The following is a 27,501-nucleotide window of genomic DNA, read 5'->3' as shown; positions in this document are numbered from 1 at the left end:
TCCCTGGAGTCTTGAGCGAACGCGGATGTGGTTCCAGTAGTGGCTATGAGATCCATTTACTAGGCCAACAGAAGCGCTGAGAAATAAAGGCCTCTTACTGACTGAAGTCTGAGTCTTGGATTCGCTCACGTGCTGGACTAGTCAAAAAATGTTTTGTGCTTGTCAAAGTTTTCCCTCCCGCAATTTCTGTTCCGGACTGGGTGAAAAGTAAATAGATAGAAAAGCAGCTACATAAGAAGATGGGAATAATTACTTCCTGCAGATTGTTTGTGATTTCTGCACAGAATTCAATACGCCACAGACTACAATACCTTCACTTCAAATAACGTGCAGACGCACTAACGAGCGGTTCTTAGACTAGTGAATTCTTTAATGAGTCGCTTCACCATAAGAGGGTTAATTTTGGTGATATTTTCTTCGATTTAAGTCTCATGCAACTGTTGAATTTGTGCTGTCGAAGGAATTATGAACTGGGAATCTGGAATGTGAGGTTCAAGATAGGTCGTCTGTGTCTAATATAAATTAAAAATTAAACTAACAAAAATTCAGAGTACTACAACGACAAAGGACAAACAGATGAAGTGCAGTACGAGAATATGGCGTGAAGACGCACAGGAAACCTATTTGTATTTCTTAATAATAGTGTCTTATCGATTCAATGAACACGGTCATTGTCGAGTAGCTACCAAATTGTTGTTCAGTCAGTCAATAAATGTTCCACTTCCCCTTATGGAACCCGAATGTTCATTACCATGTTTACAAAATCCCACCACCGATCCCTGTCCTGAGTTAAATGAATCGAGTCCTGGACCTCACAAGTTCCATTTTAATATTATCTTCCCATATACGCCTAGAACTTTCCTTCTGGTTTTTTAACTAGAATTTTTCATATACATATTATCTGGTCAATACACAGGAAATTCCCCGCCCAGTCATTTATTTTGGATTTGAATATTCTGATATTTTGCGAATTTAAAGTGAAATTCGAGAATAAATCATCACACTGTGTGTTCTGTACTTTCGCTAATTTGGGGTTGGTAATTACACAGACGATACAACAGTGTATTTATGAGTCTGCAAGGAATCGTGGGACACTTTAACCATATGAAAAGAGCATTACAATTAGCCTCGTATACACCGTCTCCACAAATAAATTTAGTGCTGTCAGATGAAGGAACCGATGACGTCCAGTAAGGTATATAATTAGGCGATGAACTTATTTGACCTATACAGAACACGCCGCAAAGCAAAATACAATCCTACCGCTGTCTCAACAAGAACACAACAGTTAGTGCGAGAGTGAAATATGTAGAAATGTTAAACTACGTTCACACGTTTCTGTCTGAACCAATCTGGTATCTTTATAATATAACTTTATATAAATAAATATATTGATTAAATTTTTCTGTGGTATTGTAGCTGATATACTGGGAATTTGAGAAAAGGAAACTGAAAAATATTTGGATCCGTGTTCTAAAATTTTCGAAATTATTTTGTGTCTGTCTTGTATGTCTTAGCACACTGTTACGCTGCTAACGCAGATTCTAATCACTTAGTTAGCAAACTGCAGACTCAGTAGGCGGTAAACTGTAATGTAGCAGTCACGTTGCTGGAATGGCGATACATATTTATTAGCATCGAGAGCACGATTCGATCGACCTGCGATAGTAGTGCCTCGAAACTGTTACAGAACAGTATCGTAAAAGCAGTTGTTAATATTCTCATAAAATGTCTACCATTATTTTCAATTAATTATAATAAGATCCTTTAAATCCATCCATTTCTAGATTTACGATTCCGAAAATTACCACCAATTAATTTGTGCATACAGAAAGACGAACTTCTAAACTTTCGTGTTTTAACAGCCACGTTGCCAAGTCTGCGCCAGATCCGAAATACAGTTACTATACATGTTGCAGCATGCAGGCATTGCGTTATACTACTTCTCCAATAACGTAATGCTCATCTTCAAGTAAATAGGAGGATATTAGAGCAATAAAAAGTCTGTCTTTTGCTCCAATTATTTAAATAAATTGTATAAACAAAGGATTATGAACTCGCGTATTTATTATAATTATGTTACTATCGAGCAGTGTAATCGAATAGTGATCGCTTTATGTACTAAATGGTTTCAAAGAATGTAACCTAAACGCAATGATAGGAAATCGCTTTGGCATTTAAATACCAGCTGGGACTGGCTGTCTGCCAGTCAGAGAAATGTGGGGAAAAGAATTATAAGCAGAATCACAAAGGTAGATAATTCTTTTGGTCTTTGCTTTAGTTTTGAGTTCCATACACACTTGAGGTTGTGGCTTTAGCGTACATTCAGACACATAAATTACGAGCATAAGACTATATTCAGTGAGAAAGACTTCATAAGGTACTATTTACGACAAAAATGGTGTCCCAGCTCCCACTAGACCACATTTACAATAATTTCATTGGTAAATTATGTATCATATGACTAAATGTTAGCTGGATGAATTCACAGTAAATCGTAGTCAGAACTATTTCTCGTTCCAGCCAGCTGCCAGAGAACAGCACGTGGAAATGGTCCATCATCATGAGTTTATCGAGAAGCCGATTCGACTGTGGTCCGTGGGACATACAGTTCCTCACATTTTAAACTGTAAGTGTTAGTAGATTTAGTAAATCTAGGTAAAAGCCAGTCTTAAACTAGCAAATATCAGAAAATAGTATTTTAGTTATATAGTTTGACAGTGTAGTTTTGTATCGATATGAAAAGTGTTTCTTTTTAAGAACAGAGAGAAATGACACTTGTTAGCAAGTTCTCAGGCTAGATATATGAAGTTCGAAGGCCCTGTGGCATATTTGTTTGTGAAATATGTGTAAGGGATTCCGTTATAGTGAAAATCTCATTCATGAAAACACTTTGAAGATTCTAATAAGACCTGTATATACTGAAAAAATATGATCTCTGCAGAGGACTCCAAACTATTGAGAAACTTATAATACTTTACAAAGACAGAAAGCTTACGTGTATCCAAACAAGCAAAGGCAACCAGAAAAGGGAATTGCTGAGTAGAAGAAAAAACTTTTCCATGGTTACAAGAATAAAACCTTGAGTTTATTTGAAGGAACTTGAAGGGATCCGAGCCATGTGACAAAGGCCTACAAGAACAAAGAATTTAGAAATCTGTTCACGGAACCACCATACATCACATTTTTATGAAACAAAATATACAGCATTCTAGGAGAGCAGGACACTGCCTCTGAGTCTAGTACTTCGGGAAATTCGTGGCGATGAATTAATATCAGAAAATCAGTCATTTTACGAAATTTACATCAGTTTTGGCTATGCGCTGTACTTGTACTGAGTGAAACTGATATATAATGGCACTGTCACAATAAATATTCTTATTTCGAGGCAATGTAATCGGAGTTAAAAGGTTTTCAACACTTTGGGTACGATCTTAGCTACCAGATATCCTGGAAAAGTCGTCTCATTCAGGAGTTATTTTAAGGGTGACAACGTTTAGTTTCAAAATACAGAAATGCGCGATTATAACTACAAGACAATAAAACTAGTAGAATGGTTCATAACAACGAAAATCGAATAAATCCGATTTTAGCCTCAATTTTCTGCTTAATCTACAGCAACCAAAATTAAACTGGTTTCGCTTCTCTTACTGTAGCACCCCAACAGCAAGGATGCGGTCTGATTGAAGTCTTTTTATATCACTTTCGAACACCCTGTAGCAGTGGTTTGTATCACTGTATACCAGTTCGTATTACATTGAACGTCACTGGGTAACGTTTTTGAAAACAGTCTCGTAATTTCGATATCGATTCAGCGAACTGATTCATTAGTAGACTGGCGAGTCCACGAGATGTCATTACTATGCATTGCAATCACGTTAACACTCAATAAACAGCAAGAAATGCAACGTGAGATACAACATTCTGTTCCACTGTGGCATTACTGTTCACCGCTGATAGGGTATTAATTAATATATGCATGAAGGTGGTTAAATCACTCTGCAAGCTAGAAAACTGAGCAGGCCGTGATGAACCAGACAATTCCAATTTGAATTTCGACATTTCCCAGGTTAGCAATTTGTGTTTCGGTGGGATTTCAGTTCGCCTCACTCAATTTTATGGTTACAGAATTATATCGAGTCAGTATTATACGTATAATAAGAAGATAATATTAGTAAAGTACCACTTGTACAAAATAGAGTAACTACTTAGAGTTCTCAACCGTTTCTTTACCTGGATTCACATTCACGATTTCTCCTCTATTGACCCGAGGGACGTAAGGTTATAAATAAGGACAATTTACTAATACACAATCCTTATTTATTATAAATTCTACTAAATTTGGCGCACTGTAGCAAACAGTGGCGCTGCCATAGATGCGCGTTGAACTGCGGAAAACCTTTTGAAACACCCGACAACCCGAGGGTGCCGCTTGATTGGGTCAGCCAGTGACGCTAGAGTGGATTTATGCTCTATTTGGTTTATGGTGTAAGCGGCGATGTGCGGGCCCCGCTGGAGGAATGACTTAGAGCTTACAAAGTGAGCGATGCGCGTATGTGAGAGGTTTGTCATGTAGCCTCATTACGCCTTCGCCAAACCAGTTTACCTTGCAGTAACACCCTCGTCTTTCAGAGGTCGTTACTGCAATGGCTCGCATTCGTACTGCGAACTGTAACTCATGATTAAATCGCATTACTTTATATATGTATGATTTGAGGTATTCACAGCGGTCATACTGACGGAGGCAGTATGACCTCTGAAACGTTGGTAAACATCGACCAGACCACACAGCGCAACAACCCAGAAGACAGAAATCTTCATACTCATCGCCCTGATGACGGAGGCAGTATGACCTCTGAAACGTTGGTAAACATCGACCAGACTACACAGCGCAACAACTCAGAAGACAGAAATCTTTATCGCCCTGATGATGGATTCAGTATGACCTCTGAAACGTTGGCAAACATCGACCAGACTATACAGCGCAACAACCCAGAAGACAGAAATCTTCGCATTACTTTAATATTTATAATATACAGAACCTTTTCGTCCTATATATACGTTCACTTTTTGACGTAAATACGTCTATAAGGAAGGGTCATTTTTCAAAAAAGTGTAACGAAAAAGGGAAACGAAAAAGGGAACGAAAAAGTGTAACAAGTGTACCTACGGAACGTCGTGTTTACTCGGCATTGTTGTTACCTATAAAACATTACATTACATTAAAATACATTACTTTACATTACATTCAGCTACCACAGACCCATCTTAAGCGTAACTAATTCAAGTTGAATAAGCAATGTCTTAATCAAACGTATCTCAATTGTAAAGCATGTATAAAGGAAATATTTAGAATAAAGCCAATATATAAACTTCCTTTCCGTATAGACGTATTTACGTCAAATTCTCCGGAACCGTGGTTCCACTAACAACTTTTATTCTGATTCGTAAGATTTAGAAGCCTGAGCAGCATTCATTCGTCATTTTACGTCTATTTCTCTGTTCCAAAACCTCTCAAGTATGTCCAAGGTAGACGAGTTCTTCTTAGCACCGGTAAACAATAGGACCGATGCTCGTGCTTTGTGAAAATAAAACCTGACCTGTACTCCCTTGTGACACGACCATCTACATTCCTTTAGTTTAACAGACCGGCATTTTACTTCAAGTCACTTGGGAACACGCCCCCACCCCCAAAGACACTGACTGTCGAACAAACTTCCGACTAGAGGGGCAGTTCCCCGGAGAAACCTGGTGGCGGTTCACATCAAACTATAACTGATCGATGAATCAGCTATACGCGCTCAGTGTCACAAGACACGTCAGTTAATTAACATTTCCAAGAGTTCTTTCGTTTTACTCGGCCTACGACAAAATATAATTAAGGACGAAATGTGCATTACGCTTGTAATGAAGGAACACACTTAAAAGGAAATAAATTACAAGCAGATTGTTTTGACGAGCAATGTATTGTTCTTTTGTATGTTGAAAAAAATGGGAAACTCACCAAGAAATATGAGGCAATGTAATAAATTATCTTTCTAAACAAGTGTTTCGAGAGTTAATTAACATCACATGTTTGTAGGAAGGAACAATATAACAAAGAGGGAATAATTCTTAAAGTATTTAATGTCCGATTCTTTAAAGGCTTCGACTGGCCTATCCAATAGCAAATTCCTGGCTGGGGGGGGGGGGGCGATGTGTTTTCAGTTTCCCCACAGGATAATTGGGTATCCAGGTTTTATCGTGAGCGAAAAAGCCTTATAGGCTCACTCATCGCGTCTTTGCTGGGAGGCAGGCAACCCGCATGGGCCGAGTCATCTGCAACCTCAAAGACAGGATGACAACCACTTCCAGCTTTGCTCCAACTCCTGACGCTGTTTGCCTTGTGCTTTGAGTGGCCGCTCTTATGTTACTTCGTGGATTTCTGCGTGTGTAATATTGAATCAAGAAATGTTTTTCTTCCTTTCTTTATATTTGTCAGCGTGTTTCAACTGGACTACTTCTGTTCGAGTGTTCTAACAATTACATACCATTCTTATAAGCCATCTTCTATTGGCATCAACAGAATTTTGGCTATATTCGACCTTATTTATTCACACTGAAACAATTTCGATTGGGCACCAAGTTTAGCTCAACTTCCTTCGCGATACGACTTTAGGGGCCGTAGGTGGTAATGAGAGTTTGAATAAGCAATTCGTATGTGTGCATTCTAGTAAATTACTTCATTAATTAGGGAAACAACTTACTTGGCTTGCGATTGTGGTTTTAAGTGTTGAACTGTTCAAGTGAAAATAAGTGAAATTAACTCTGTTAACGACTAGATTTCTCAGCTCTTGTTATCGGATCTAAAGATCGCTCTTATCTATATAACTCACCAAAAATATTTTTAACAACGGTCTGTACACAGACCGAAGCGATGTTACCTCAGAGAATAATGTAGCTGACACCCTACAATAGCGTTCTCCTTAACAAGCCAATAATCACTCAGTCAGCCAAGAAATTACGCTTTTTTAAGTAACTCGAAAGTGCATTACGGTGTTCTGGGAACACACCACTGGGCCTTATCCTAAGGCATTTGAATCCATTCTTTAATATGCATTTTAATATTATCCCTTTACATACACCTAGTTATGGTTTCCCAGACTGTCTCTTCCTTTCGAGTTTTCTGCTCATTTCTGATCTCCCAATGTCTGCTCCATTGAAAAATAAAAGCAACTCCAACCATAGTTCAATAATCAACAACAAAAATTACAATAAAAACGTTTCCGATATAATTAACGACGCTATGAACGATTCATACTATGCATTGTCGAATGATATAACGATTAATTAATAATAAATCGGCACAAAATACGGAATAAAGCGTTTGCAGCCTAATTTAAGGTCTGCCCACGCGTTCGCCTGCAGGACTAAGGAAAATCACGGGCACCTTGTCGCGATATCCGGTGTCTGAACCGAGATTTGGACCCGGATCTCCTAAATACGAAGCAGGAATGCTAACTATTTGGGCACAATGTTCGGTAATTGTACGTAAAGACGCCAGCTAATGAAAATGGTGTGTGAAGAGAAGTCAGACAACAAAATATATGGTACAAAGAGCAGTGATTGGAAATAATTAATCACAGAGGAAGGATGTAAGACGAAACTGCAGTGTAAAATATATTTCAAACTACTGTCACTAAACGGACATTAATTAAATGATTTAATATCAAGCATATCTATGAGAACTGACTGACTTCGGGCTGGAGAAGCAATGTTAGATTAATGGCAGAGGAGGCTTGCCTCTTTTCCTCTTCGCCACCACGTGGAGACCGAACCTTAGATCCACAACACGTACTGAAGGCGTGGAACGACAGAAGAACTCACCCCACGTAGTTCCGAGACCAATAATGCGTGGAGGGTTTCCTCCCCTCCGCAAATACGCCTCAGTGACCTTTACCTTTAAACTTCAGTTAACACATTCAACACTTCTTTTACCCACTCTAATTACAGTAATAAGATGATCTTTCAGAAACCCTTCATTAGCAGACGTCACGTACGAGTGTTCCAGAAGGTCGGGCAAGCTAGTAGTTATTTTTAGACGTGTTCGTTTCAACTGGAGATCCTGATTCATATTAATTTATAGTGGGCTGCAAGGTCTAACAGAATCTTGCAAATTCTAAATCGTCTCCGTTGCATTGCGACCTCTGATGAAACAGCATGCGAGACAATGAACTTTATGAATAAACAGACTTAAATTAAGCCTAAATTATTTTTGTTATAATGCTTCCACTGAAACAATTTAATGAAATTATTATCCGATAACTAGTTTATATTCAGTTAACAAAACACAAATGTTACTTTAAGTGAATAATCCCTCGGTAAACATTAAAATGAAATACGGTATCTTCCCTCACTTGGCTGGCAAAGCCTTTAAAGACACAATTTGTGTTTCCTTCCTCAGAGTGAAGATGGTGCTGAAAGCATTCATCAAACTGCTGTTGCTGTCTATGTTAAAAGATACGGCACCACTAACTCATTTATCATAATTTTCAAGATGATAAGCCCTGGCACCGTCTCTCATGTTGCGCTGAATACGAAGGATGCACACACCGGGAAGTGTTGAAGGCAAACTCCCTGCTCGTGAATCTTCTTCATCTTTAGTCAATAAATCCCACCCCCGACGCGTACGCATGCACCCTGCACCCCAAACACAAAGAGTAGGTCTACTGGTTGCCTGTTGAGGGCTCCTGCAAACGACATAAGTTTCTACAAAAATCGGATATTCTGATGAAAAGGCGACATGATGAATCTGGGCTTCAGGGATGTAAGCGGTTCTTAATGCACAAATAAACTGAGAGCTCTTACAAAACCGGCGAATGTCGCTAACGTAACGCACTGGTCTTGACGCAGACAACAAATTATGTTTAAAAACACTCGTCCCTTCATCGCTGATAAATTTAGTCCGTAGTAACGAAAGACACTGGATTAATCTCATTTCTTCTGCTGTCGGTGCTCTGACACTACTGACGATTATACTCGATTTAACGACATTTTCAATTGCTGGGCATCGAACGACAGGACGACTTAGTGGATATTGAGTTGTAGATAATGTGAAATAGATGACATTGACCTAATATGAGCTGCTGACTGCATCGCCTACTTAGAGAGACACAAAACGTTTTCGACACCACTCAGAATAGTCTTTCTCGTGTCTAGATCTGAACACAGGACCTTACAAACAAGAAACAGGAGTACTGCCCCCCCCCCCAACCAGGATTTTGACTCTCGATACATTCATACTGGTAATGACATGTCTTGGAAAAATGTTAATTAGACCCAAAATGTCTTTCACCGGTTTAAGTAAATTAATTCTTTTTTTTTTACCGGGATGTGTGTGGTCTTTATACATTGTCTGGCAAAAAGCCTGCTTACTTTGTAACAGCCCGACTGTAGAAACGGTGCAATGCTTGTGTTCGCCGGCTTCTACTGTGTTTTTGCAGCCTCTGTAATCGGAATAAGGGTCCGTCCCTAGATGTGAAATGAAGCTGCAGACATGTCGAATGAACATTAGCGGGTAACAATCAAGCGGTGGTCCACAAGTTTGGGAGACAGATTGGAAGCGACGAAACCCTCACTGTCAAAAAGCTCGCATATTATGAAACGTCTCAAGGGTTCCAGGATATAAAATCTTAAAACACCGTATGGTTAATTTTTTGTTTGTCATCAGTCTTCCGACTGGTTTGATGTGGTCCTCCATTTTCGCCTATCTTGCGCCAATCTCTTCATTTCCACATCCTCAAAAATCTGCGTCACATATTCCAATCTTTGTCTCCCCCCCCCCTACAATTCTTCCCTTCAACTGTTCCTTCCATTACCAAATTAACCAATCCTGAGTGCCTCGGAATGTGTCCCGCCATCCTATCTCTTCTTCTCGTAAGATTTTTCCTTCGCCTATCCTGTCTAAGACCAGCTCATTTCGTACAGGCCTGGAATGACGTAAACTGAATGCACCACAAACAACGCAGATTCTGAAACCGCTGTAATTTGTCGAGCTCTGTTCATACCCGATCTAACGGATTGAACCGTGAATCGTGTGCAGTGGGCGATGCATACATAAAATAAGCAACGGATAGCCAGAGTGTCAACAACGCGTAGAATTCATCCTCGTGGTTGCTCTTTCGCGCTTATTCGAAATGCATTTCCTCTCAGCAGAAGAAACGAGAATCAAGTGCGAATAAGCATTTTGCAAACGCTCGCACTAATACTTACTACAGGCTGAGGATTCGGTGATAAAAACTGTTTACACAGGGCTTATCCTCCACTGAGAGGTGCCGCTACATGAATATCTGAAGAAGGCACAGCTAATATTTTGGGCATGCAATTAAAATTAAAGTAGCGCATTAAAAATTAAAATGTATAAACCTGTGACACTTGCAAAATTTCTTTAGGCATAATCGAAAACACAGTGAAAAAGCTGATCAACGTTAATATACAACAGTTGATACGTCTTATTTATATTTTGTCATCGTTTCCTACATCATCATGGTCTTTGGGCCATTATTTGATGATTAGATCATCAAACATACAGTTCTAAGAGAAATATTTCGTATTAGAGACAATCTTCTACGGACATTCGAGAGTTTAGTTTTCCACGGCCGTGAAAATATAGATTGTGATCTTGCGGGTTAATACAGTTTTGAGTAACGTTTAAAAACGTTTAGAAAATCCTGCTGTGTCCATCACCTGCTTAAATAATTCAATGTTTATAAAAATTATTTTTGTGTATTTTATGGATAAATAAACATTAAATTCATCATCTGCTTCACATATACGCTAAAGGCGTCCTCTAATCTTCCAATGCATACGTTCTTGGGCCCTGTGCGAAACATCGAAAGATCATATTTGTTATCAGTATATTACTACTGTTCTAGACGTATTAAAGGAAAAATTTCTAAATTAAAATTTTCAATAACTATATTTAGCTTATACGTTGTTCGTTAAAATGTGTTTTCCCTTCCAGCTAGAGACGAGTGGTTAACGACAAATTAAAAGGCAAACACTGTCAACTGAACTCCAAGTCCTTCTGATTTCTGCTCTTTAGCAGCTTCGCAAATAAACGAATTAAAATGGAATGAGAATATCTCGGCCTGATGTTCGGATTTTATTAACTTTTCGTTCTATCGGGGGTCTGTGCAAATTGTTATGTCTTTATAAATGCTGTGAGCAAATTCGATTAAAATGAAATGGTAATTTTAGATCTGATTTTATTAAATGATAAATAGTAAATGAATTTATTTATTAAATTCAAGCATCCTGTCTATAATTTATTTCAGATTACAAAGCGGGACTTTTTATACAATTTATAAGATCGATGTTATCACACAGTTATTGGAAGAACCATTACTTTTACTGTCATCACTACGAAAGCCAGTTCACTCTAATAACCAAATTTAAAAACCGCTCTAAGAAATGGTAGTTACTTCTCCATGAAATATTCTATTATAGACTTTACTTCGAAAATTTGACTGTATTTCTGGCTTTTGCCAGACACCCTAATTCACCAACCGCATACGATCTCGGAAAGCTGATGTGGGACGGTTGTTCGTTGTGGATCTGATAATGAATTATCCCGCAGCAATGAACTACAGACACGAATTCACTCACATATTCATTGCTCACAAACGCCAAGCACACCTTCTCAGGTTCATATGATTTATTATGTGTAAACAGTAATTTCTGAACTTGAGACTGATGGAAGTTAGTTTCATATGGACTGTTCTGGGGTCCGAAACCTACGAACTTGTACCACTAATGGCATTCAGATTTACGCTATCGAATCACATATTTTCGGACAAAGCTATGGGATACACGTTCTCTTTAAACATATCCACTCGACATTTACTCTGGATGGGCTGATAGACGCCTACACCCGGAACTAATAATAATTAAGGAAAGAGTAAACAGCTGTTTAATTCATGTTGTCCAGATAAACTCGTGCCGCTCTGCGCATGCTTGCGATAATAAAATTCAGAAAGCAGTAAACCCGATGGTCCACAGTTATCAAAATGCAGCATTGTGCCACTGTTGCAGGTAAGGTCACGGACGTGCAATACCACACGCAGACACCGCGCGGCGCTTCTTACTGATTCCACCATTAGCATTCGGGGTCCGTGCCCCACTGTACAGATCTCCTAGGGGAATAAACCCCTTACAACACCGCGCAACAGTCGTGGACGAACCGAGTCAACTGCTTCATAAGAAACAAGTGATATTCAGTGTAACTAATTTCATACTTGAACCTTTAGGAAGAGATTATGATAATCGGAACTCGAATTTGTCATGGAAGACACGTGCATTGCCGTCAAATTCGCCTAGAATACGCCAATAAATCTCATATTTAATCATTTGCTGCAATGTTCAGCCCCGCCTAATCGATTTATTGACTCAAACTTTCAGACACATTTAAACAACATAACTATCTAGATAGCTTACCGAACCCGAAGGTTCATCACCGAGTTAACCAAAGCCCTCCACCGGACCCTGTCCTGGGCCAACAAAATCCAGTCTCCTTCAACTCCTATCTCCCACAGATCCCGCCTGAGATTATCCTCCCATCTACGTCTAGGTCTCCCCAGCGGTCTCTTCCCCTCAGGTTTCCCAACCAATACCTGGTGCACACCTCTTGTCCCATCCATGCGCGCTACATGCCCAGCCCATTTCATTCTTCTCGACTTAATCACCCTGACAATACTGGGGGAGGAGTACAGATTTTTAAGCTCATCATTATGCAGTTTTCTCCATGCCCCATCGTCTTCTCTCCTAGGCCCAAATATCCTCCTCAACACCCTATTCTCAAACACCTGCAATCTGTGTTCCTCCCTCTGAGTGAGAGACCATGTTTCGCACCCATACAAAACAACAGGCAAAATTATTGTTTTGTATATTTTAATCTCCAGGTTCTAAGAAATCAGACGGGAAGACAAAATATTTTGAACTGAGAAGTATTAATCATTTCCGGAATTTAGTCTCCTCCTGACTTCCTCATGAGTATCATTTTGATTTGTTATTGTTTTCCCCAAATATTTGAACACAACTTCTCAAGACAAACTTTAATATTATTTCTCAGTTAACGTCCAACAATTCTACAGAGCCAACATCTTCGTGAACATTAAACCTAACCTAACACCCTTAAATTCCTGGAAAACTTTAAATCCTAGCTGCGTTCAACAATTCGCCAGTTACCCTTAAGCATAGGGGTAGAAAATTCTTTAATGCGAATTGATATTTCCAAACGTTTCTTCATTGCACAAGAGTCGACTTCCATCCCCAATAAGACAATACTCACCGAAGCTGAGAAACATAATAAGCTAATGTACACACCTGTTTCATCTGACTTAAAATACCCTCTAACAGCCACAGCCAAATGTTGGCATAAAAATGGGGTTAATTTACAGAGAAAGAGAAGGAAGACCCAGAGTGAGGAGGAGGGTGAGGGGATGAATAAAATGAGAAAGATACTAACCCCACCCCTTCCAGCGTAAACGTGGGTTCTCTATATGCTAATATTTAAAAGGCTATATCGAATAGGCTATCACACTGTAGGGTATATTCTAAAATGAAGGTCGTATTTCATACCTACGCGCAGAAGAGAAGAATGTTACCTAGAATAGAAAGAAGGAGTGGACTGTACAGTGCGCAGTGCTTCATTACTCCGTGGTGTGGAGTAGTTTTATTTTGACTTAAATTGTCTTTGGCATATTTTTTCTCGCAAAATTATGGAACTAGAGCCTGTAATCCACCACTCCAGAATATACGGCGCAAATCTTTGTCATAAAACCCGCAGGAACAATACGTGGAGACCAAGATGAAATTCGGGGACCCTGATTTTAGCAGAGACCTAAAATATAATGGCATAAGAGCAAACGTCCCTTTCATTCTTTCTTAGACTATAAACTTTCCAAATTAAATTAATAAAAATGTCTTATTTGTTGAAGGTAAAAGTGAAATGTCGGCGAAGAACTTAATAGTTAAATTACACCAAAGCGTAATGTGGATGTACAAAAGTGTATGCACATTGGATAGCACCCACCCCGTTCGCCGAAACGTCAGTAAACCAGCCTTTGGCGTAGCTTTTTCCTCGAAAGCCAAAGTCAAACATAAACTTCAGCAGCGAAAACTTGAGGACAAGAATTGCGTTTTACATGTGTTCACACCTGATGATGGTTTTATAAAAACCGAAACATGTTGTGTAAATGTTCCGAAATGTAAATCGATCAATCGATATGGAACATCAATGATATTTTATTATCTTAATTATAAGAAATTTTAAATATTGTGATCAGACGGATTAAAATAAATAAATGTGTTCACATATTGTAATTTTCCCTGCTGTCTCTATTTTAAGTATTTCGTCCTGTAAAAAAAAAATCTGACAGCGAAGATGGGTGTTGAAAATTAACAGGATTTTAGTTTTTAACTTTCCGCCCGAGTCCCGTGATTAGCCACGGCCGAATGTTCGGAGCTCAGGCCATATAAAAGAAATAAAATTCGAAAAATAATCAAGATAGGCCAATAAGATATTCGTTTTATGCGGTGTTAATGGTGGCGACCCGAGAAGTTAGTTAAATGGTCTATCCCTGCCAATCTATCAAAATATTACATATTTTAACCCAATAAACCACCCAGTCAAGAACTCGTAAAATACTTTCAAGGACAGTTTTCTTTCCTTTCACTTTCTTATTTATTTATTTATTTATGGTTACGAGATACAATACAGCATGATGTACGTCAGTTAAACACTTCATTCGCTGACGTCAAAGCAGCCTTCGACAGCTGCTGTCTAGAATTCTGTTTAAATGTTCTATTCATCAGAACAATATTTTAACCAACACATCTGGCAGATTTACAATTCACTATTGTCTACAGTCTGCAATCTTAACAGGGGCTGGCCATATGTACGCAAAGGAACTGCACAGCTACAAGTGTTGAACAGACATCGAGAGTCAAGATAGGGGTGCGGCCAACTGAAATAATTCAGAATGGCATAACTCACGAAGAGCACAGCGCAATGTATACGCGGGTGTGACGTACGCACATCATTGTCATTTCCTAACGTATCAGAAAGCAAGTCATTTGCAACATATGCAAATAATACTTTAAACGCAATATGTACCTCTCAAGTTAGATTAGATTTTAAGGTCTCTGGGGGATGGTAAAGGAGGTGGGGTAAGAGTCATCCTTAATGTCATGGTGGTGGCGTTCCACTGCGAATGAATAGTGGCACGATAATTACCTACCCCTACTCTGTAACCATCCCCTCTCTCCACTGTTCACGCTTGCCCCTTACTGAAGTTACGAGGTAGGTAGGTTGAGCAGGTCCTCTACTGTAGTCGCCAGAATTTGGTACGAACCAAAACTCTCATCACGCAGCGAGGTGGGAGTAAATAATATGCAACCTGATAGAGGACGAAAACTGAACTCGGTTACACATGACGTCATATCTGATCATAATGATATATTGTAATTAATTAATATAGTAATAAACGTTCATCGACGTAAGCTGAAATCCATAACTTATTTTTCACGTTTATCAAAGTAATCTATCATCTGGAGCTTCCACGGCGACAAAGTATATTCAGTTCTTCTCTGGAATCTTCGTCCTCGGCCTCAGGGTACTTAATTACCCTGAGGGCGAGGAAAATCATTCTCAAAACGGTATTTATTCTTTTGCGTTTCAACCACATGAAACGATAGCCCGAGAAGAATTAATTTTATCAAAGTAAGTTAAAACATCAGTTTATGAAACTTCTTTTTCACGCAGGCGAAGATGAGATAAGATCAAAAATCTATTTGTTATTATGTAAAAGTCTCTGTTAAAATTTGTACGATCTACAATAAAATTAAAATATCTCGACAGTTGTTCGTAAAACCCTTTAATGATGCATTTAATAAGGAAAGGGCTGTCCTTTATGGAGTTGATTCGCCTGTATGGCGGAAGATGATGTCGACCTACGTCACGTCACACGCGCATGAACGAACCTTACTTATTCCCATCACGATGCACTCGCAAAGACTGGGAAGAAGGCAAGACCCTATCCTAATCGGTAGCTCCACGCTCAGCATTTAAAGGAACCTGTTCTAACCACGGATAGCAAACAAGCCAACACGAGGTAAATAATTTAAAGCTATAATTAATCTAAAATTTGTATACTTTGTAAGAAGAGGGGCATAAGAATGGGTTAGAACGCAACATCAGCTGTACTGTGCATTTTAGCCGCTGTTTCGTTTTGCTGTTTAAAGATAACTAAAGATACAATGAGCAATTTTTATATATGAATAATTAAACATGAGTGACATACGACACTAGCAATTTCATCATTTCGGTATAATTTGTTTTAAGCAAAACGTAGGCACAGAATAATGTAAAATTAGAAGATTTCTGTCTTCTGGGTTGTTGCGCTGTGTAGTCTGGTCGATGTTAACCAACGTTTCAGAGGTCATACTGCCTCCGTCATCAGGGCGATGAGTATGAAGATTTCTGTCTTCTGGGTTGTTGCGCTGTGTAGACTGGTCGATGTTAACCAACGTTTCAGAGGTCATACTGCCTCCATCATCAGGGCGATGAGTATGAAGATTTCCGTCTTCTGGGTTGTTGCGCTGTGTAGTCTGGTCGATGTTTACCAACGTTTCAGAGGTCATACTGCCTCCATCATCAGGGCGATGAAGATTTCTGTCTTCTGGGTTGTTGCGCTGTGTAGTCTGCTCGATGTTTACCAACGTTTCAGAGGTCATACTGTCTTCATCATCAGGGCGATGAAGATTTCTGTCTTCTGGGTTGTTGCGCTGTGTAGACTGGTAGATGTTTACCAACGTTTCAGAGGTCATACTGCCCCCGTCATCAGGGCGACAACCCAGAAGACAGAAATCTTCGTACTCACCTCTGTGAAAACCTCAAATCATACATACGTAAAATTATTTTGTTAATGGCTTTCTGAGTCGACACTAAAGTACTGTTACTTGTTACAATTAAAATAAACGATACCTGAGGTGGAAAGTGATCTTAAACTAATTCAAACTGAATTTTAGTGAATTCGTGACTAGAGACTTCGGAATTAACATTTCCTCTATTATCCGAGACTAATATTTTGCAGCTACAATCCTCATTTATACAAATTGTTACAAATGGATACGAAATTACCATTGACGTGACAGATGAAAGGCCTATATAATAGGAGCGTGTTATAGGCCTGTTATTCCCTTCTGCACGTTACATAATTGGCATTTATGCTTTCGCTTAGCAAATTAGCATAAAATCTAATAGGCATTGCAGTAAATCAAATGACAGTCTGCAACTGGCGAGTTAAAATCGAAATCATCTCATCTAACTGCTGAATTTGCGACAACAGTCATTCATTGTCTCAGGATGCGACCAGCACTGCAACTTAATCGAATGTCCTCCCCTTCTGAAGCTTCAGCGCTGAAGAGGGTAATAACTGAATGTACCGTTATGAACATTTTATGTACCTCTGAAGATTGTAGGGGGAAGATCACGCGTTGCTATTCAGTGGCGCTTATACAATTAAAGAATTATTTTATATGGAGTGAAACGAGATGAGAACCCGAACTTTAATTAAAACTGTGCAAAGATTTCGAAGAAATTGTTCAAGGCCTATTTCAAGATAGTCTCGTGAGACTGTGACGTAAACTACAACCTACGCTGAAACAGTCGGCAAACAATATATATGCCTCGAATAGAAGCGTAGAACATCCGAAGGTAATAGACACCTGCTTTAAATGCCAAATTAGTGAGTTTAAGCCAACCCTTCATAAAACAGAACAAAGTATTGCTTACCGAATACGAAACATAGATCTCTTAAAACTGTATTCGTTTAAAGTGATCCCCCTTATATTATAGCTAATATCGTTCCTTTTGTCTTATATTCCTCTGTGTCTATCGGGATGAATCCATTAGATCGCTGTCACGTTTCGCCCATTCTCCAGCTCACAGTCCCCCCTACCCGTCATTCATTATCTCAGAGAACCCTCTAGATCTATTTTACACACACCCTTGTCAGTCACAAATCCACCCCATCGCTCTTACAATTCCTTCAGACACTTGACCTATATTCAAAGAGGCGGACGGACGGACAGACATGTCACTTGCCTTGTGTCGTTAACGAGGTACGTGAAGTGATACCGCCTCACACTACAATAAACTCTCTAAGACATCTCAAGACTTCAAAGACTAGCGACACTTAGGCTTGTCCCACAATTCTTCTCATCTTAGTCTTGTCTTCTTTATGGAAACTGAAACTCTCATTAAACCCGCAAGACACACATGTATTTACAAATGCCTCTGTACATTTCTCATGGTATTCCTTTGTCTGTTCTCATACTGAATCATGTTCAATAATTTTACTATAATTACACACAGCGGCGAAATCCTTCACGTGGGGTCCTTGGTATTCGTCAACTTAAAATTAAGCAAGGAAAGAATCGGGTGTGGTCCACGTGTACACATTTTCGGAACATACATCAAACAGATAATAACACATAAGTATGTGAAAGCAAGGAGAAAATGGAAATATTTCAACCTGGGAAAGGTAAGTATGAGAGAAGTTTACGAGGAGCGAATGAATATATACGAGATTCGATAAAAAACTAGACATAGCAAAGAAGGCTAAACATAACTGTCTCTAAATACAATTTCAATGGAGGGGCAAATTACTTTCTGCTATCATTGCTGAGAATATCAACTGAAGATCAAACTCTGTTGTTAGCAAACTTCATTATTGCGTCATCAATTCTCTTGTAAACAAAAGTACACAGAAAACATGAGGTTCAGTCGCTTTAACCTAACATGAATTTATTTTTTGCGTAGGTTTTTAAACTAATGTTTGTTAAGAAGCTATTAAGACAAGATAATTAATCACGAGATTTGGTTTGCATAAGCAATTCAATTTGCATTTTACTTCGAAAACAAGATGTCAAAGTGATCAAGAATCTATTTTTATATGTAATGATTATCCACCTGTACTAAAACTGTAGTAGCTCTACTGAAATATCTTTGGTTCACTTTTGACAGTTACATGAGGCTGAAATATTTCTGGGTAAATATAAAACGCGGGTTAGTGAATTCCAAGATTAAAATATCGCCGTGGTCTTACAAACAAGCATCTTAGCAGCGGAGGGAGCTTCAGAAACTTAAACGAATTACTTGTTAGACGTTTAACTGCACACTTCAACTCCTGCATACATTAAAAGCGTTTCCAACTATCATGGTGTCAGTTTCCAGTCTCAACAATAATTCATGCAGGGCGGACGCTTGTAGCGGTCTCTGAAGATCGATTATGAAGCAATGAAGTTTCAATTGCTTGAAGCCTGTTCAGCTAGTTTAAGCCGCTCTGAGGGATGCACGTTAAATGGAAGGAGAGTACCTACTACCTGAACAAACTTTATACCGTATTAAAAATACAACCAGAACATAAAAAGTTTGAAATACATATTCCTTTTATCACATGAGGAAGACGTGAAAAGCTTACAAGATTTTAGTCGGATAACCTTAATCACTTAGGAGACATGGGAGTAAATGGGAAGATAATATTAAAAGGAATGTGAAGGACAAAGTATATGGGTGTGGAATTGATTTATCTGGGTGAGATTTTAAGTTCTCGCGGCGCTGATTATGACGATGACTGTCTTGAGGAACGTTCCGCCATGAACTTGGTAGAAGTTTAACATTTTTACAGGGAAACAAACTGATCTAACCATAGTAGAGCCGGACAAGTCCTGGAGAGGTTATGTGGAAATACCTTGGTCATCGAGAAGTCCTGGCACGTTATGTGGAAGTCCTTAATCGGTGGTTGGTTTGATCCTGTACGGGTCGGTTATTTTGGATTCGTTTAAATTTGATTCGGATAAGTTACATTGGATTAGGTTGCGTTGTATTGGTTTAGATTGGATTAAGTTAGGTTAGGTTTAGTTAGGTTAGGTTGTTTAGGTTAGCTTAGATAGTGTTATGTTGTTTTGCGATGTTTATCGGGCGGTCGTATGGATGTCCTGGAGAATTCCTAGAGAAATTCTGGATAAGACCTAGAGTAGTGTCGGAGAAGTCCTGAATAGGTTATGCGGAATTTTCGTGGTCATGGAGAAGTGCTGGAGAATTCTTTGAAAAGTTCTTGACAAATTCTGGAATAGTCTTAGAGTAGTGTCGGAGAAGTACTGTATACGTTATGCGGAATTTCTTTGGTCATTGGGAAGTGCTGGATATATCCTGGAGAAGTGCTGGAAAAGTCCTGGAAGGTTATGTGGAAGTCCTTAAGAGGTGTTTGGTGTGATCTTATCCGGGTCGGTTATTTTGGATTCGATTAAGTTTGATTGGGATAAGTTACATAGGTTTAGGTTGCGTTGAATACGATTAGGTTGGGTTAGGTTAGATATAGTTAGGTTAGCTCACGTAAGGTTAGGTTCTTTAGGTTAGGTTAGATAAGGTTGTGTTGTTTTACGATGGGTTAGGTTGTACTGGAGAAAATCTAGCGTATTTATCGCGCGGTCGTGGGGATGTCCTGGAGAAATCCTGGAAAAGTTCTGTATAAATTCTGGATAAGTCCTACACAAGTGTCGGAGAAGTCCTGGAGAAGTTACGCAGAACGTATATGTCGAGGTAATATGGAAGTCACGACAAAATATGCCTAATACTTCGACAGATACAGGTCTTCAAAATTCTTAAGGTCATATATTTTACGCATATTTGTGCCAAACCGTAAATATCTGCTTGACCATATCATGTCAAAATTAGATCACGTATAGGTCAAGGTGATATGGAAGTCATGTCAATATCGGCCCAATACTTTCAGATACATTTAAATTTTCAAGGTCATATTTTTCACGCTTATTTCTGCCAAACCATAAACACCAGGTTCACCATACTCATTTCAAAGTGAGGTTATGCATAGGTCAAGGTCACATGGAAGTCACGTCATCATCGGACCAATGGTTTCCCAGATACAGGTCTTTAAAATTCTCAAGGTAATATTTTTCAGGCTTATTTCTGCCAAACCGTAAACACCAGGTTCACCAAACTCACGTCAAAATGAGATCACGTACAGGTAAAGATCACATGGAAGTCACGTCATTATCGGACCAATGGTTTCCCAGATACACGTCTTTAAAATTCTCAAGGTCATATTTTTTCACGCTTATATCTGCCAAACCGTAAACACCAGGTTCACCATACTCACGTCAAAATGAGGTCTCGTACAGGTCCAGGTCACATGGAACTCACGTCATTATCGGAACAATGGTTTCCCAGATACACGTCTTTAAAATTCTCAAGGTCATATTTTTTCACGCTTATTTCTGCCAAACCGTAAACACCAGGTTCACCATACTCACGTCAAAATGAGATCTCGTACAGGTAAAGGTCACATGGAAGTCACGTCATTATCGGACCAATGGTTTCCAAGATACATGTCTTTAAAATTCTCAAGGTCATATTTTTTCACGCTTATATCTGCCAAACCGTAAACACCAGGTTCACCGTACTCACGTCAAAATGAGGTCTCGTACAGGTCCAGGTCACATGGAAGTCACGACATTATCGGAACAATGGTTTCCCAGATACACGTCTTTAAAATTCTCAAGGTCATATTTTTTCACTCTTATTTCTGCCAAACCGTAAACACCAGGTTCACCATACTCACGTCAAAATGAGGTCTCGTACAGGTCCAGGTCACATGGAAGTCACGTCATTATCGGAACAATGGTTTCCCAGATACACGTCTTTAAAATTCTCAAGGTCATATTTTTTCACGCTTATTTCTGCCAAACCGTAAACACCAGGTTCACCAAACTCACGTCAAAATGAGATCTCTTACAGGTAAAAGTCACATGGAAGTCACGTCATTATCGGACCAAAGATTTCCCAGATACACGTCTTTAAAATTCTCAAGGTCATATTTTTTCACGCTTATATCTGCCAAACCGTAACCACCAGGTTCACCGAACTCACGTCAAAATGAGGTCTCGTACAGGTCCAGGTCACATGGAAGTCACGTCATTATCGGAACAATGGTTTCCCAGATACACGTCTTTAAAATTCTCAAGGTCATATATTTTCACGCTTATTTCTGCCAAACCGTAAACACCAGGTTCACCATACTCACGTCAAAATGAGATCTCGTACAGGTAAAGGTCACATGGAAGTCACGTCATTATCGGAAAAATTGTTTCCCAGATACACGTCTTTAAAATTCTCAAAGTCATATTTTTTTACGCTTATATCTGCCAAACCGTAAACACCAGGTTCACCGTACTCACGTCAAAATGAGGTCTCGTACAGGTCCAGGTCACATGGAAGTCACGACATTATCGGAACAATGGTTTCCCAGATACACGTCTTTAAAATTCTCAAGGTCATATTTTTTCACGCTTATTTCTGCCAAACCGTAAACACCAGATTCACCATACTCACGTCAAAATGAGGTCTCGTACAGGTCCAGGTCACATGGAAGTCACGACATTATCGGGCCATTGGTTTCCAAGATACATGTCTTTAAAATTCTCAAGGTCATATTTTTTCACGCTTATTTCTGCCAAACCGTAAACACCAGGTTCACCATACTCACGTCAAAATGAGATCTCGTACAGGTAAAGGTCACATGGAAGTCACGTCATTATCGGACCAATGGTTTCCCAGATACAGGTCTTTAAAATTCTCAAGGTAATATTTTTTACGCTTATATCTGCCAAACCGTAAACACCAGGTTCACCGTACTCACGTCAAAATGAGGTATCGTACAGGTCCAGGTCACATGGAAGTCACGTCATTATCGGAACAATGGTTTCCCAGATACACGTCTTTAAAATTCTCAAGGTCATATTTTTTCACGCTTATTTCTGCCAAACCGTAAACACCAGGTTCACCATACTCACGTCAAAATGAGATCTCGTACAGGTCCAGGTCACATGGAAATCACGTCATTATCGGACCAATGGATTCCAAGATACATGTCTTTAAAATTCTCAAGGTCATATATTTTCACGCTTATTTCTTCCAAACCGTAAACACCAGGTTCACCATACTCACGTCAAAATGAGATCTCGTACAGGTAAAGGTCACATGGAAGTCACGTCATTATCGGACCAATGGTTTCCCAGATACACGTCTTTAAAATTCTCAAGGTCATATTTTTTCACGCTTATATCTGCCAAACCGTAAACACCAGGTTCACCGTACTCACGTCAAAATGAGGTCTCGTACAGGTCCAGGTCACATGGAAGTCACGACATTATCGGAACAATGGTTTCCCAGATACACGTCTTTAAAATTCTCAAGGTCATATTTTTTCACGCTTATTTCTGCCAAACCGTAAACACCAGATTCACCATACTCACGTCAAAATGAGATCTCGTACAGGTCCAGGTCACATGGATGTCACGTCATTATCGGACCAATGGTTTCCCAGATACACGTCTTTAAAATTCTCAAGGTCATATTTTTTCACGCTTATTTCTGCCAAACCGTAAACACCAGGTTCACCGTACTCACGTCAAAATGAGGTCTCGTACAGGTCCAGGTCACATGGAAGTCTCGACATTATCGGAACAATGGTTTCCCAGATACACGTCTTTAAAATTCTCAAGGTCATATATTTTCACGCTTATTTCTGCCAAACCGTAAACACCAGGTTCACCATACTCACGTCAAAATGAGATCTCGTACAGGTCCAGGTCACATGGAAGTCACGTCATTATCGGACCAATGGTTTCCAAGATACATGTCTTTAAAATTCTCAAGGTAATATTTTTTCACGCTTATTTCTGCCAAACCGTAAACACCAGGTTCACCATACTCACGTCAAAATGAGATCTCGTACAGGTAAAGGTCACATGGAAGTCACGTCATTATCGGACCAATGGTTTCCCAGATACACGTCTTTAAAATCCTCAAATTCATATTTTTCACGCTTATATCTGCCAAACCGTAAACACCAGGTTCACCATACTCACGTCAAAATGAGGTCTCGTACAGGTCCAGGTCACATGGAAGTCACGACATTATCGGAACAATGGTTTCCCAGATACACGTCTTTAAAATTCTCAAGGTCATATTTTTTCACGCTTATTTCTGCCAAACCGTAAACACCAGATTCACCATACTCACGTCAAAATGAGGTCTCGTACAGGTCCAGGTCACATGGAAGTCACGACATTATCGGACCATTGGTTTCCAAGATACATGTCTTTAAAATTCTCAAGGTCATATATTTTCACGCTTATTTCTGCCAAACCGTAAACACCAGGTTCACAATACTCACGTCAAAATGAGATCTCGTACAGGTAAAGGTCACATGGAAGTCACGTCATTATCGGACCAATGGTTTCCCAGATACACGTCTTTAAAATTCTCAAGGTAATATTTTTTTACGCTTATATCTGCCAAACCGTAAACACCAGGTTCACCGTACTCACGTCAAAATGAGGTATCGTACAGGTCCAGGTCACATGGAAGTCACGTCATTATCGGAACAATGGTTTCCCAGATACACGTCTTTAAAATTCTCAAGGTCATATTTTTTCACGCTTATTTCTGCCAAACCGTAAACACCAGGTTCACCATACTCACGTCAAAATGAGATCTCGTACAGGTCCAGGTCACATGGAAATCACGTCATTATCGGACCAATGGTTTCCAAGATACATGTCTTTAAAATTCTCAAGGTCATATTTTTTCACGCTTATTTCTTCCAAACCGTAAACACCAGGTTCACCATACTCACGTCAAAATGAGATCTCGTACAGGTAAAGGTTACATGGAAATCACGTCATTATCGGACCAATGGTTTCCCAGATACACGTCTTTAAAATTCTCAAGGTCATATATTTTCACGCTTATATCTGCCAAACCGTAAACACCAGGTTCACCGTACTCACGTCAAAATGAGGTCTCGTACAGGTCCAGGTCACATGGAAGTCACGACATTATCGGAACAATGGTTTCCCAGATACACGTCTTTAAAATTCTCAAGGTCATATTTTTTCACGCTTATTTCTGCCAAACCGTAAACACCAGATTCACCATACTCACGTCAAAATGAGATCTCGTACAGGTAAAGATCACGTGGAAGTCACGTCATTATCGGACCAATGGTTTCCCAGATACACGTCTTTAAAATTCTCAAGGTCATATTTTTTCACGCTTATTTCTGCCAAACCGTAAACACCAGGTTCACCGTACTCACGTCAAAATGAGATCTCGTACAGGTCCAGGTCACATGGAAGTCTCGACATTATCGGAACAATGGTTTCCCAGATACACGTCTATAAAATTCTCAAGGTCATATTTTTTCACGCTTATTTCTGCCAAACCGTAAACACCAGGTTCACCATACTCACGTCAAAATGAGATCTCGTACAGGTAAAGGTCACATGGAAGTCACGTCATTATCGGACCAATGGTTTCCCAGATACACGTCTTTAAAATTCTCAAGGTCATATTTTTTCACGCTTATTTCTGCCAAACCGTAAACACCAGGTTCACCGTACTCACGTCAAAATGAGGTCTCGTACAGGTCCAGGTCACATGGAAGTCACGTCATTATCGGAACAATGGTTTCCCAGATACACGTCTTTAAAATTCTCAAGGTCATATTTTTTCACGCTTATTTCTGCCAAACCGTAAACACCAGGTTCACCATACTCACGTCAAAATGAGATCTCGTACAGGTAATACTCACATGGAAGTCACGTCATTATCGGACCAAAGATTTCCCAGATACACGTCTTCAAAATTCTCAAGGTCATATTTTTTCACGCTTATTTCTGCCAAACCGTAAACACCAGGTTCACCATACTCACGTCAAAATGAGATCTCGTACAGGTCCAGGTAACATGGAAGTCACGACATTATCGGAACAATGGTTTCCCAGATACACGTCTTTAAAATTCTCAAGGTCATATTTTTTCAAACTTATTTCTGCCAAACCGTAAACACCAGGTTCACCATACTCACGTCAAAATGAGGTCTCGTAAAGGTCCAGGTCACATGGAAGTCACGTCATTATCGGAACAATGGTTTCCCAGATACACGTCTTTAAAATTCTCAAGGTCATATTTTTTCACTCTTATTTCTGCCAAACCGTAAGCACCAGATTCACCATACTCACGTCAAAATGAGGTCTCGTACAGGTCCAGGTCACATGGAAGTCACGACATTATCGGGCCATTGGTTTCCAAGATACATGTCTTTAAAATTCTCAAGGTCATATTTTTCACGCTTATTTCTGCCAAACCGTAAACACCAGGTTCACCATACTCACGTCAAAATGAGATCTCGTACAGGTAAAGGTCACATGAAAGTCACGTCATTATCGGACCAATGGTTTCCCAGATACACGTCTTTAAAATTCTCAAGGTAATATTTTTTTACGCTTATATCTGCCAAACCGTAAACACCAGGTTCACCGTACTCACGTCAAAATGAGGTATCGTACAGGTCCAGGTCACATGGAAGTCACGTCATTATCGGAACAATGGTTTCCCAGATACACGTCTTTAAAATTCTCAAGGTCATATTTTTTCACGCTTATTTCTGCCAAACCGTAAACACCAGGTTCACCATACTCACGTCAAAATGAGATCTCGTACAGGTCCAGGTCACATGGAAATCACGTCATTATCGGACCAATGGTTTCCAAGATACATGTCTTTAAAATTCTCATGGTCATATATTTTCACGCTTATTTCTTCCAAACCGTAAACACCAGGTTCACCATACTCACGTCAAAATGAGATCTCGTACAGGTAAAGGTCACATGGAAGTCACGTCATTATCGGACTAATGGTTTCCCAGATACACGTCTTTAAAATTCTCAAGGTCATATTTTTTCACGCTTATATCTGCCAAACCGTAAACACCAGGTTCACCGTACTCACGTCAAAATGAGGTCTCGTACAGGTCCAGGTCACATGGAAGTCACGACATTATCGGAACAATGGTTTCCCAGATACACGTCTTTAAAATTCTCAAGGTCATATTTTTTCACGCTTATTTCTGCCAAACCGTAAACACCAGATTCACCATACTCACGTCAAAATGAGATCTCGTACAGGTCCAGGTCACATGGATGTCACGTCATTATCGGACCAATGGTTTCCCAGATACACGTCTTTAAAATTCTCAAGGTCATATTTTTTCACGCTTATTTCTGCCAAACCGTAAACACCAGGTTCACCGTACTCACGTCAAAATGAGGTCTCGTACAGGTCCAGGTCACATGGAAGTCTCGACATTATCGGAACAATGGTTTCCCAGATACACGTCTTTAAAATTCTCAAGGTCATATTTTTTCACGCTTATTTCTGCCAAACCGTAAACACCAGGTTCACCATACTCACGTCAAAATGAGATCTCGTACAGGTCCAGGTCAAATGGAAGTCACGTCATTATCGGACCAATGGTTTCCAAGATACACGTCTTTAAAATTCACAAGGTCATATTTTTTCACGCTTATTTCTGCC

General features: G+C 39.5%; 1 protein-coding gene and 1 long non-coding RNA gene across 2 annotated transcripts in view; one reads left to right on the top strand and one right to left on the bottom strand.

The window, feature by feature from the left end:
- The window catches only part of LOC147874034 (uncharacterized), a 335,478-nt gene that overhangs the window by 138,721 nt on the left and 169,256 nt on the right, over window positions 1–27,501 (top strand). Inside the window, exon 2 of the long non-coding RNA XR_015534676.1 lies at window positions 2,524–2,629. This is a non-coding gene — a long non-coding RNA (uncharacterized LOC147874034). The remainder of the gene's footprint in view (window positions 1–2,523; window positions 2,630–27,501) is intronic.
- The window catches only part of LOC110836523 (uncharacterized), a 240,206-nt gene that overhangs the window by 73,856 nt on the left and 138,849 nt on the right, over window positions 1–27,501 (bottom strand). The gene's annotated exons all lie outside the window — the stretch shown is intronic.

The sequence above is a fragment of the Zootermopsis nevadensis genome, unplaced genomic scaffold, assembly GCF_977971745.1.
Source record: "Zootermopsis nevadensis isolate Lab colony 2312 unplaced genomic scaffold, Znev_1.0 Znev_ptg000011l, whole genome shotgun sequence".
Lineage (NCBI taxonomy): Eukaryota > Metazoa > Arthropoda > Insecta > Blattodea > Termopsidae > Zootermopsis > Zootermopsis nevadensis.
The sequence above is the reverse complement of the archived record's forward strand: the minus strand, read 5'-3'. Positions and strand labels throughout refer to the sequence as shown.